Source organism: Taudactylus pleione, unplaced genomic scaffold (assembly GCF_031769625.1).
Source record: "Taudactylus pleione unplaced genomic scaffold, aTauple2 ptg001032l, whole genome shotgun sequence".
Classification (NCBI taxonomy): Eukaryota; Metazoa; Chordata; class Amphibia; order Anura; family Myobatrachidae; genus Taudactylus; species Taudactylus pleione.
Window position 1 is genome coordinate 11,332,467 of NW_028285433.1, and position 13,584 is coordinate 11,346,050.

The following is a 13,584-nucleotide window of genomic DNA, read 5'->3' on the forward strand; positions in this document are numbered from 1 at the left end:
CTTGCGGCCACGAGACCCTACAACAAGGGTCTCGATGCAAGCCCGATGGTCATGATCGTCTTGACCATCGTGACCATCAACCTGGCCGCTCGCTATAGCTGTGGGTGGTAACCCACAGCTATGCGAGCGGCCAGGAGGCCGCTCCAAAAAAAAAAAAAACGCCCTGATTCAGAGCGAACGTCCGTCTCTGAATCAGGCACAGAGTGAGAAATAGCACTTAACTGTGAACCTGGACAAACCATATTGCAATGCAAGAGGTGTATATACATACATTATTTTTGCATGTGGAGTAAATACTGGCTGCTTTTGAATATAGCCTACAAATACTGCACAGCTTTATTATTACTCTACAATTTACATGTCAGTTTGGACACCTCCCTCCCAAATCTAAATCTCTCTGCACATTCTAAATCTGCCCCTCCTGCAGTGCAGCATGGTTTCACCAAGATGATCAGTTGAGTGAGATATCTCATATCTCACTCTATTTCCAAAGCTGAATCAGGCCCTATATTCATAAAAAAAATTGGTTTTTGCGCAGCAGTTTGGGGCCAAAACCAGGACTTTTCACCGATTCCTGCTTGCCTCCTCAGGAGGGTGTGGACAGAAATCATGCTATCGCACCCGTCGGAAGGGACAATTTAAAAGCAACCATCGAGCGCACAATACTGCTGCGGCCGGCGATAACAAATGAATTCCCACCATTGTCCCCCACAGGGAAAAAATCACACACATTGTCCCCCACAGTACAAAAAAACACACATCAGGGAAAAAAACAAACATATTGTCCCCAAAGGAAAACACACATGAAAAAACACTTTATGTACACACACAAACATTGGCCCCCACATGAAAAAAATAAAACACACATTGACCCCCACAGAAAAAAAAATAGAACACATATTGTCCCCCACATGAAAGAAAAAAAAAACACATCCATTGTCCTGGCCCTCCACAGAAGATTGTCCTGACCTGTCAGACCGCACAGCAGAACTAGTCACAGGAAGCCACTTCAACGTTCAGACGCTGCCTGAGAGATGCAGAAGAAAAGAAAGTGTATATCCCTTTCTGTCGTAAAGCAGTGGAGGCTAGTACACAATTCCGACCCAGTCTTCAGTGACAATCACACAGTGCAGAATCCCATTCTCTGCTGACTAGTAAACACACTTTACATACATTTAGGAAAAGAAACTGGGAAATTACCTCATAACACACAACACATCCCAATCTTTCTTCAGGTTTCAAATATATTGAACCACTTATAGGAACATATTACCTCTAATCCTATTAATCTGGGTGCCTCAGGAGTCTAATTGAAACTGAAATATTTAATATGGAAAAATGGGAACTGTCCTGGAAAATCTGTGACTAAAGAGATCCTTATGTTTGCAGTGAGGGGTAATACATAGTGCAGGCTCCAATTCTGTGTTGGCTGGGAAGCATGCCTTAAAATCCTATTATTGCTCACTAAACTAGCCAAGAGACTGCTTTTGTGGCTTCGACTATATATCGTGCAGGTTTGGATTCCCTACGCGTTAGTGAATTCACCTTCCACCATGGTGCACATCTCACTGGTCAAGTTGCTATTACCCAGTAGTTTTATTAACTAATAATACTCCATTTCTAGTCATGCACTAGACACTTGCAAAAACTTAGATCTGCAGATGTGCCCACAGGGTATATGCCTACTCTCCCGGGAGTCACGGGAGGCTCACGATTTTCCGGGTATCCCCCAGCACCCCCGAAAGAGTAGGCATATCTCCCGCACCCCGCCCACTTCCTAGTGAAGTAAGCAGAAAAGGGAGATTTTAGGACAAATTTGCGGGTCCGTATGCAGGGGGCGGAGCTAAACAACGCAAATTGTGTCATGACAGCTGTAGCCTGGCCCCGCCCCCAAAGCCGAGATGACCGGGCTGCTCCTGGAAAGGATTAATTAAAAGTCAGCAAGTATGGGCCACATACATCTATCCTCCGTGCGCTACACGTCGCGCCACACATAACGCGGGAGCTCAGTATGACTCAGTAGCGCCGAGTGTCTTTTTGTGCATCTTGTTACCTTCAAATGTGCTTTATTTGCACAATGATGTGACTAGATAGCACAAGCAGCTTCTGCTGATAAGAATGATATGCAGCATGCCCAAGTTCTGCGAGTGACTGCGGGTGTATCTGCATGCTAAACGTTACGTTACAGTGTTACAGCCGCTGACACTGTAATGTAGCTTATCTGATGCATCACGCAGTTTATTGGAGACACAGAGCTCCCTATCAGTGTACCCACTGCTTTCAGAGAATGACATGGCGGGTCTCACTGCTGCCAAGACTGGGTTTGTTCCCTCACACAGCACAGATAAGCACCGTCTCTTCTTTTATCTTGTACACGTCTTGTATCACTTGCCCAAGGGGCTGTTTGATTAATAAAAACATTTACACTATATTACGCCCCCTCCTTTCTCCTTCATGTATACTGTAAGGTAATTATTAGTTTAAGAAACTTGGTCATGTTATTATAATTAATTCTATTCCTTGTGTTCATATGCTGAACATTTTGTGGTTATTTGCACTTATCCCCAGATTTAAACTGTAAAGACATTAAATATTAATAGGCTTTATATCACTAACCAGAGACACAGTTTCATATATACAGTATTTAAATGTGCATCGCAACTGATAGATGTAGTTATAAAACCAATTCTGAATTAATTGGTGATTGTATTGTCCTAATTATAATGGATCATTATTTTTCATCAACACTTCCAATGTCATTGAAGCCCAATTTGCTGTAAAGCTTGCCCGTGATCCCACTTTCCATTGCACCGTCTTGTGACATTTGTGACCTTGGAAGAGATTTACTTCCTGTGTTCCAGGAGTCAAATCTAGAATGTAAGCTTAAATGGGCTGGGAATCTTACTGGAAAAAAATCTGTGTACAGAGCTGTGTTAAATGTGTGCTATAAAGCAACGAATAAATGATAAGTAGGAAGATGGTAAACGCATACTTGTCTACTCTCTCAGAACCTGCGGTAAGCTCCCGATTATTTGAGTAGTCCCCTGCACCCCCGGAAGTAGTGACGTATAGTGAGGTCAATGGCTGGGGAGGTACACATGGAGATGGGTCTGAGTGCTGGGAGCATGTCTCACTCCCTGCTCACTGTAACTCTCTTCTCACTACACTAAGCTTCAGTGTCCATTCATTCTCCTACCTGCATCACTGTGTCTTCTCTTGCTACTGCTGACTGAGCTCCAATCTCTAAACACTGCAGTGCACTACCTGGTCACATGGCATAACCAAAGTGTCCATCAGTGCTCAAGGCACGCCCCCCATACTCAGAGGCATGCCTCTATTAGCTTTCTTACTGTCCAGCTTACTGCCCGTGGTGTGGCCTGCCCCCAGTTCTGCAAGCAGTGTCTGACTATACAGAAGCAAGGCTGAGCTGGTTTTGCCTCATCTCTCATCTCCCTGCAGTCCCAGGGAGCTCCACAAAGCTGGTGAGTGTTAACTATAAAAATTATTACAATAAAAAAAGATGTTTATAAGATAAATATCTTCTTTGTATTATTCTAATAATTTTTATATCAAATCTCAGGAGTACCCTGACTGCTCCTTCCTGCCTGGAAGAGTACAGGTACTCATCCAGCATCTCTCCGACTTCCTCATGAAGTTGGCAGAATAGGGAGAATAATACCGGGAATCTGCGGTGGCGGGGTAGTGACGAAATTCTATGATAACCGAGTCATTTGGCCACACCTCCTATTCAAATATGCACAAATTGATGCATTTTTATACGAGGGCACGGGTCCTAATGATGCAAATGTTTTCTGTATACATTCGATATATTCCATCAAGGCCGGCTCGACCTGGGGTGTTCGACCAGTGCGGTCGAACAGGGGGGTCACCCCGAGGGCGCACCCCTCCCCAACATCCCGATTTCAGTGGGACAGCACTGTCCCGCTGTTCCACCCGTGGGCTGAAGTGGCCCGCGGGTGTTCTGGTCGGAAGGTTGGGTACTCCCACCGCCGCAGCTGCGCGGCAGTGCTGGAACCTGGAGGCTGAATGGATGCTGCGCGCATGCGCGTGGCATCCATTCAGTGCCGGTAGAGGGCTGGGGGAAACCCAGCTAGTCACGAGTGTTGGGCTTCCCCCAGCCTGACATTACACAGGAGGTGTGCCATACAGGCATGCCCCCGGTCACTAAAGGGGGCATGGCCTATGGTAAATAGGTCACTCCCCCATTTTTCGGCCCCCCCCAATAAACTAAATAACTTTATGATTAGGAGTATGGGAGCACTCCTATAAAATACAGCAGCTAGTGATTTAACCAACAATAGTAATCTGTGAGCGCTGTCCCAAGAAATCCTTTGATATATATTTAAACAGACCTTCAGCATATTACCTTAGAGCTCAATAAAAGTTATTTTCTCTTTCATCCACTAGGGCACACTGGAGTTGCTTACGCTGGGGGTATAGAGGCGTGGATAACTGGAGGTGGCACTTTAAATAATTTAGAAGTGTGAAACTCCTCCCCCTCTATTCCCCATCAGCCCCCAGTTTAGAAAATGTGCCTATGGAGCTGGCCACAATTTGCTGTGCTCCAGCAATACATTTATTTTACTTTATTTTATTATTTTAATAGCATCTTTTACACTGTATTGGTACCCTTCGCCACCTTTTGAAAGGTGGGGTCCAGGTACCTGGTGCCCTGTTATACAGGAAGGAGGGCACAGTGCTTATCAAAAAAGCAACTGGCAGCTCCTTAAGCCCTGTTACAGTAGTGTCCAACGTTTTGATGCATGTACTTACCCAGATTACTGCTGGTCCTATTCCTCCTGCAGAGTAGTGCTGGATCCGAATGGCTGATGTGCAAGTGAGAGGGCTGGGGTGTATATAGAGGCTGTAAACCGCTAATTAAAATAAACTGTATTTATTCTATTAATCTCACAAATGTAAACTGAAGTATAAAAACAAAAAACAAACAATAGTGCAATGTCACTTGCACCTCAGCCATTCGGATCCAGCACTACTCTACAGGATGAATAGGACCAGCAGTAATCTGGGTAAGTACATTCATATATACTTACCAGCTGCAACATTGTTGTTCACCCACCTGATACTGCGCTCTCATTTATTCTGAGGTAAAACTACTGGGTCAACACCAATACCCTTAATACTGTGAGATACTATAAGAGAACCTGGAGGCATTGAGGTGACTCAAGCATCAGATTGGCATATCCTAAAAGTATAAGAACAACCTGCCTCAAGTTTTTGCCCACCAGAAATTAAGACAACCAATATACATAGACTTCACATAACCATCATAATTACTGAAGACTCAGCCAAAAGTTTTTGGCCACCAGACATTTCAACATAGACTGTTAGTACCTACTTAGTGGATGACTATCCATAACATATTTATCAGAAGCATCAGCCTACAGTTATTGCATACCTGGACTGTTAACCATTTACTACACAAGAAGCTAATATATATAATATTCATACAATTATTAACAAATAACAAACATTAATAGAAAGAGTATCCCCAGTAGCAAATTAACTTACACTGGTTATCACAGAGCGCTGTTTCCCCAACCACCCTTTTTTTCCTTAAGTGTGCCCGTCCATATCCCTATATAATATCCCTCCAACTTCCCCCTCACCCCCCCAATAAACTAAACAACTGTTTAAATATATATTTTGTAGAATGATTGTGCAGAACCAGATAACTCATAGTTAAAGTGATATTGTGCATATTGAAACTTGTATTGATTCATTTAAGTTACCCATTCCAGTCATTATTTGGGTCATTATTAATAAATACAAAAATTCTTTGCATACATTTTGTCTGCCATGCTCTCTGTGTCTGGGTGAAGAATCCTTGCCTCTCTGCCGAGGCGTGGTCTGAGTAAAGAGTTGCACCGAAGGAAGGAGTGTGAAGATTGATCCACCATAGAGGTAACTCCATCTTACACCAGCATCACAACATCTGTATTCTCACCTTTACGAGGTATCACACGTTGCAGCATATGAATCTAGCCTTTAGCATTTCATATACTCAAAAATTATCTTTCAAGAATGCTGGTGACACTGAAAATGGTGTTAAAATTAATACCTAAGAGAGCTTTCCCCTTTCTGACAATGGAATGCCTTTCTTTATTGAAGATTGAATACTCCTGCAGTGTGAGATGCATTGCTTTATGAACTAAGGAACCCCAGTCCTTGTCCTGCTACATGTACTGAAAGGGGGGCCAGAGTTATACTATATTGTGGGCACTGTCATAAAGTGGGGGGACAACCTTACCATCTAAGGGGCTGATTTTGACCTGCATGCATTGTACTCACTTCCATATGCTTAAGAGACAATCAGACAAACTAAGGGCGGTATTCAATTAGTTTCGCACCCGCGGAAAAGTTTTGCCTACCCGACTTTTCGCCGACATCACGTGTTTTGGACACAGAAACTTATCGTGTGCATCCCCGCTTCAATTCAATTCAATTCCAAAACAAGTGAAAACGTCAAGCGGCGAATGCAGAACAGGCGGAAAGTACTGTCAGAATTGGGGAAATCAGCCTTACACCCCAAAAAAGATGCACTAACATTGGGGATCAATGTAGAACTGTCCCTAATAAAACGAATTGGGGTACGGAAGTTTTTTAAAATCCTTGTTATTAGCGTCCTTGTAAAAGTGGTGAAGAATGGCATTAAGCAGTATTTTTGGTGAAAATAAGTAGTCCCATCAAAATTTGGGGGCTTGAAAATGGGTACTAGCTTATTTTAATGTCTCTAAAGTGAAGTTTTAGAAAAGTGAAATTCCGCCGTCATACAAGCACCTGCAATCCCAAAAACACTTCTTAGAGCACCCCCAGAAGCTTATTTCACTAGTTTTTGAAGTTGTCCTCCCACATTTGTCATTTTTGCCCCCAATTCAAAGGCGTATTTTTGGGTGAATTGTCCTTTGGGGGGGTGTACCAAGGGTTTTGAGTGGTTTCCCAACATCTGCACCCCAAAATATAGATTTCACACTTTTTTTCACCTACTATTCTTTGGAGAAAAAGTATCGCCTATTTCAGTGCCTTGACTTTCTGCATAGGCAAAAACGGAATTGAAAAAAATGGCAAAATTATCGCTGAAAACCACGCGAAAACAGCATTTTGCTTCTAATTGAACATGGCCCTAAGTCGCAAATCTGTGTGTCTGAAAGTGCAAGCCCATCCTGCCCACTGCTCTAGCATCTGCAGATGCCACCATCATCATTCGTATTGGCACTTGCACCAGCCCCATGCTACGTACAAGAAATTCGTCTGAAACAGGCATCAACACAGAATTGCACAGAGATGTAAATACAGAAACAGCCGCTCTGTGCGCCCTGATACTTAATGTCCAGTTGCTGCCCAGAAAACCTACTTCACACTGGTCTCCGTTGGACTTTAGACACATGAGCACTGGATGCGCACAGTGTGTTTTGTGTTTTTGACGCATGCACAGTCGGCTTGAATATGGGAATTGCATCCATTTTTACTTAAATCTCTGTCTATGATCTCTGTCTGTCTCTGATTGTTTCTGTCTGCTGTGCAGCACTCTTATTACTTGGAATCTCTGGGCCTGATTCAGACCCGGTCGCAAACGCTGAGACCCGGATAGCGACGTGCAATCCATCGCTCCGGTTCTCGCACCAAAGGGGGCTTGCTGTCAATGTTGACAGCACGCCCCCTTTGGTGGGCGGGCCGGGGGGGGTGGCTGCCCAGACGGAGGCGTTCCCATGAGAACGCCTACCGTTTGGGGGCGGCCCCACTGACATCGTCCGATGCCAGATGGTCGCGATGTTCTTGACCATCATCCTGGCCGCTCGCATTAGCTGTGCGAGCGGCCAGTAGGCCGCTTCATAAAAAAAAAAAAAAAGACGCCCTGATTCAGAGCGAGCGCTCTGTCAGAGCATCCGGCTCTGAATCAGGGCCTCTGTACCTATATGAGCGATTGCTATCTCCACCACTTACACTCTTATAATTAACCCCTTTCATTACATGATCTATAATTTCATTAAAGACTCATGACCTATGTGAACTGGTTGTTTAACTTTCCAACGTTCCGTAGTAGACTCAGATTCTTACTTCTGGGGCCAGATTGCAAAGCATGGGTAGGCACAATCCAACCAAATCAATTAAAATGTCATTGACTTTTTATAATCTTTTTTTCTTTGTGTTGGAAAGTCTTATTCCTATTCATTTTAAGTGTAGTAGCCTCAATAAAGTAATTATAGATAAGGAGTTGCTAAGACACTGGAAATTACAATTAGATCAGATAGCAGGTAGACATCCAAACAGGAAATGTAAAAAAAGCCTCAATTACCCTAGTCTACACAACTGAACATATCTACAGATCACATATTTTATATTACCTATACTAGGCCAGCAGCCTCTCTGACCCAAATCAAGTGGGGAAGAATGCAGGTAAATAAAAATGGTGAAACACAAGATATTTCTTACTGGCTCACAAATGTGTTGGCACTGAAGTTGGGGCCATGCTCCATATACATATCTGAGCTATACACATAATGTCATATTTGCACAGGAGCTCTTATCCCAAAAGCCAGGGGGTTCATTTACTAAGCGTCAGGTTTTAAAACCCGCCACTTCCAGTTGTGTTTATGACCAAAATTGAAAAAGACAATACTTTTACTAGCAAAACACAGCTAGGAAAAGCATTGCCCTTTTAAATTTCAAGGATAAACACAACAGGAAGCACTGGGTTTTAGAACCCAATGCATAGTAATAAACCTCCGTCATGACTTAATAATAGAAGTATAAGCAATAGTTCTTTTGAAATACCTTCCAAATATGCACTGGGCTTTTATTCCACTACCAATATTTCTAACATGTGGTGGTGACAAGCCCCCCAATGTATTAATTTGTAGTGAATGTAAATAAATGGAGCATACAACACTTAAACGCCCAAATACTAATGGATTCCATTCCCACATATCAAAAACAACTACCAGTGAAAGCTTATATTTTGATGCGCCTGTATAAGGGGTCTAAGACAGAGATTCCCAAACAAGGTCTTCAAGGATCCACAACAGTTCAGGTCCTAAGGTGCATACACACACAACGATTTTTTGAACGATGATCGTTAAACGATATCTTTTAACGATAATCGTTTGTAAAAATCGTTCACTTTCTGAGTCAAACGAATGATTTTCGTTCATGCGCGTTCACGTTTGTAGTTTGTAGTTCAGTCAGACTTGTCAACTCAACGATTTTCAGTAAGGGAATATGCAAAAATCGTTTGTAGTTCTAGAAAATCGTTCATTACATTTAAATGAACATAGTAAATGAACAACTTTAGTGAACGATTTTAGTTCATTTTTTCAAGGGAGAAAATCGTTTACTAAAATCGTTCATTAACTAAATCGTTGTGTGTGTATGCAGCTTTAGAGATATTAATTGTTGAGCACAGGTGGTTAAATCAAATTGACTGAGGTACTACTTAAGTCACCTGTGCTCAACCATGGATATCTCTAAAACCTGAACTGTTGAGCAGCCTTGAGAACCACGTTTGGAAACCTCTGGTCTAAGACATAGAACTTTGCACAGTACAGTACTGTCCTAATAACACACACAATTGCTACAATACTCCTTTATTAATACAGTACAGTAACCATTAATTAATTTTAATCAGTCCAGGATTCTAGATTCCAAGAGGTATTTATTTCAACTCCAAATACTCCATGGAGAAACAGCAGCATTGCACTGCCGTAATTTCAAATCTGCTGCTGTCCGCAGAGGCAGCACCTGATTGACTGTCGGCCACGAGCTCCAATTGGCTCACGGACAGTGCCAGATTCGAAATGACGGTGACGCGGTGACGTTGTCTCTCCATCCATGGATGTCTGCCGGTGCGTCAGCTGTAATCAGATCTTCTGATGGGCAGCAGCCGGCTCAGCGCTTGAAGTGCCGTATACCATAGCGTTGTATACCGGCACACTTCGAGCACTGCTTTGAAGTGAAAATGTAAATACAGAAATAATCTGTTGCCAATAATGCTATCTAACTCACCTCCTATAGATCATTTATTTACGATTAATCCATAATGCAAGGGCAATCACAGCAATTTCAAATCAAAGGTTTCACGTTAACCTTTCCCAAAATGTTCTTATTCTGTACAGAAATATACTATACTCAGATGATTACATACACTAAAATGAAACAATTATTTTGCTCTATAAAAGTCTACATATGACATTGCTCCTTATCAATGCAAGTCTGCCTGCCGTTAGAAGTGTCCAGTACTTTTCATCTAGATTAGACATTCCCGATCACATGGAGAACATACAAACTACACACAGAAAGGGTTCTTGCTGGAATAAAAGCCATGATCCCAGAGCTGTGATGCAATGTCAATCAATGTGCCACCATTATATCCAAAACATCCCTGTAATAGTCTATAAAAAGGAATCTGATAAATGTGTGTTCTTTTATGTTATTTATATAGCAGTTATATTTTACATAAATTATATTGGCAATGTACTATAGATACTGGGTCCATACTGGAGAACATTTATAAGTCTCTTCAACTGGAAGAGTAAGTGATCTAATTGATATCTCTGCATTGTTGTGGTCAAGATCAAGACTTGCACTTAAATAATAAAATATGTTTTAAAAAAAGTCAAAAAAAGCTATTTGCTTCATTAAGCTAGGTACACACTATACAATATACAGTATTGGCCGATCTTACAATCCACGATGGATAGTGATGACTACAGTATAGTGTGTACCCCCAAATCTACCCAATTCATAGTTTGATGAATTGGGTTGTCGCATTTTCCCATATGATGTGATGGACTTCTCGGTGTAGTTACATTACATCATACGGCAAATCGTGCAGTGTGTACAGCAATGCAATATTTTGTTACATTGCGTCTCCGCGTCGCTGGGTCCGCACATCGTTGTGGTGTGTCTACCCAGCTTTAGTCAGCTAGTGCAATATTTCTGACAAGAGTAAAAGCACTCTATGGGGTCAATCCTATTAGCCACGATGATCTCTCCGGTGCGAGTCATCGTGGCAGTGGCCGCACTTTACAGCGGCCCGGATTTGCTGAATTTTGGCCGCAGCCCCATAGGGTTCGGAGCAGGCCGCGAATGGTGCGAGGTGCGGGTCCGTTGCCGGCGTTTTAACACTAGTGCAACGGCAACTCGCACGTGATAGGATTGACCCCTACTGTATGTGTATCATTTGTACACAAGGAAAGCCATGTTTACACAATTCATGTGATATGAAATCAACAATATGATGGAAAACCCATACAATTCTCTTACCAAATTTAGTAATATGAAATCACTGGGTGGTTGATCTTTACAGTATGAAGAGAGAGTTGTGTTACTTATTATAGTTTACACATATCTGTTATTTTTGCTACTGAATAAAGGCAGATTTGATCAAAATTGGGAGAAATTTTTATAATAAAAGCTCTAAGTATAAATTAAATAACCCAATGAATGCAAAACTATATCATGATTTTGTTTAAAGGAATTCAATTATAAAGCTCTAGATTGTAAGACTCTATAACAATGGGATGTAGTTAAAATACCAACCATGGGATGCCGTCTGTTGAAATTCCGGCGTCAGAATCTCGACCCGGGATTTAACATAGGCAGCTAAATCCCGACGCCAGCCCACAGATCGACGCCGGAATCCAGACAGACGGCATCCCGATCGAAGGTAAGCCGGAGTGCCCTTAGCTGTTAGCCGCCGTAGGGGTAGCTTTAGGCACCACGGGGGGGTTACAGTTAGGCTTTGGGGGGGGGGGTTACGGATAGACACCACTGGGGGGGGTTAGGCACCACTGGGGGGGGGATTAGGCACTAAGGGGGGAGGGTTAGGTTTAGGCACCAAGGGGAGAGAGTTTAGTTTAGGCAGTGATGGGGAGGGTTAGGGTGCGGGGTGGGGAGGGTTAGGATTAGGGTGCAAGAAGGGAGGGTTAGGGGGAGAAGGGGGAAGGGTTAACATACTTACCCGATCCCTGTAGTGATTCCCAGCATCGGGATTTTGACAACGTCGGCATTTTGACAACAGGCATCCCGACTGACAGGATTTCATACCCAACCCATAACAACAAAGAGTAGCAACTGTGACTAACCAATGAACAGTTATCCAATTACAACAAAGGTGCATAGACTATGTATGTTGTCGCCATGTTTTTGTGGGTTTCTTTCCATTGTTTTGGCTTCCTCCCACAGTTCAAAAACAAAGTTAATTGACCACTGACTAAATATAATAATAATAATAATAATAAGAAAAATAATAATAATATAATAATAACAATACGTGTGTATTATGTGATGATGTGGCTGAAGAGAAATATAATATTACAGTTGGGATCTACTACACATCACTGAGTGAAGGGGGTAACAAATCTACCTTGGGATAACAAAACATCTGCACTCCAGATGAAAGCAGTTTCTTGTAGTCTTATTAAAACATACTATAAGTTCTCATTTATTTGTACAATTACTTTTCCTTTCTAGTAAAACCCTTGTACATTTCACAGTGGGAGTTCAGACTTAAGCTAATTACAGTAGACAGTACCATGTGAATAAGCACTTCTTATATTGTACTGTACATGCATTTGTTCAATCATTGTCAACGTACTGCCTTTAATTAACACTAAACAAATGTTTAATGCTCTGTTTGGGAAACAATTCTACACCAGAAAAACTTTATAAGTTAATAAGTTTTTTTTATCTGTCAGATGTGAACCTGCTGACAATTTTAAAATCATTACTGTGTAAACAACTATAAAATCACATACTAAGCAGTTCTACTGGCACCCTTAGCAAAATCAGTTTTCACCGACAAGCATTACCCAGTGTAAGTATGTCTCAATGACAGTCTTCTAATCTGTCATTATCATTATTTTTATTGCTGTTGTAGCTGGTGAAATAACATGTCAGAACAAGGAAGATAACAGCTTCATAAAGCAGAAGCACTGGAACATAACTGGACAAAGCATCTGATATAGCAGAACTACTGTATATACAGCATTTTCGCAAGCTTTTATAGGACATCAGCCACAACACATTAATGTGTATGCAATGTATATAGATAGGTATTTTACCTTCCTGGTGAGATGGAGAGGCCCCCTCAGCACCATCCAAAGCATGCTCTGCCCTGTTCAGGGCAAGTACCTGGTACGTACTACACACAGATGACTTCCATCCCTCTCCTGTGCAGGTGGTCACTGGGGGACACAGGAGCCACAGAGGTCACCTAACGCCCACCGGCGTATCCTCAATGATAATATGGTGGCGAGTGAGAGGCGTAAAGTGACACAGAAGTGGCTGCTCAGCTCTTATGAGCTTGTCTCAGGGCTGCTAATCAGCAAAGATGCTGGAGAAGAACATCCCGGTAACTCCACCCAGACAGCAGCTAACATCCCTCTGAGCATGTTCTGTCTGCCAGGAGCCGATTCTTCTGTGTGAGCTGAGGGCAGGCAGGCACACCTTCCCAAATGTGCTGGGCTCCTCCCTTCATATTCTCTCCCTGCTGTCTGTCTTGCACATTACACAGCAAACGTGTCTCTAAGCTGTGTCTTTGTAGCG

The 13,584-nt window shown here is 42.5% G+C and overlaps 1 protein-coding gene across 1 annotated transcript in view; it reads right to left on the minus strand.

The window, feature by feature from the left end:
- The window catches only part of FRMPD1 (FERM and PDZ domain containing 1), a 196,116-nt gene extending 182,945 nt beyond the window's left edge, over positions 1-13,171 (minus strand). The window contains exon 1 of the mRNA XM_088461325.1: positions 13,101-13,171. The gene's annotated coding sequence lies outside the window, so the exon portion shown is untranslated. The remainder of the gene's footprint in view (positions 1-13,100) is intronic.
- Positions 13,172-13,584: the final 413 nt, after the last annotated feature.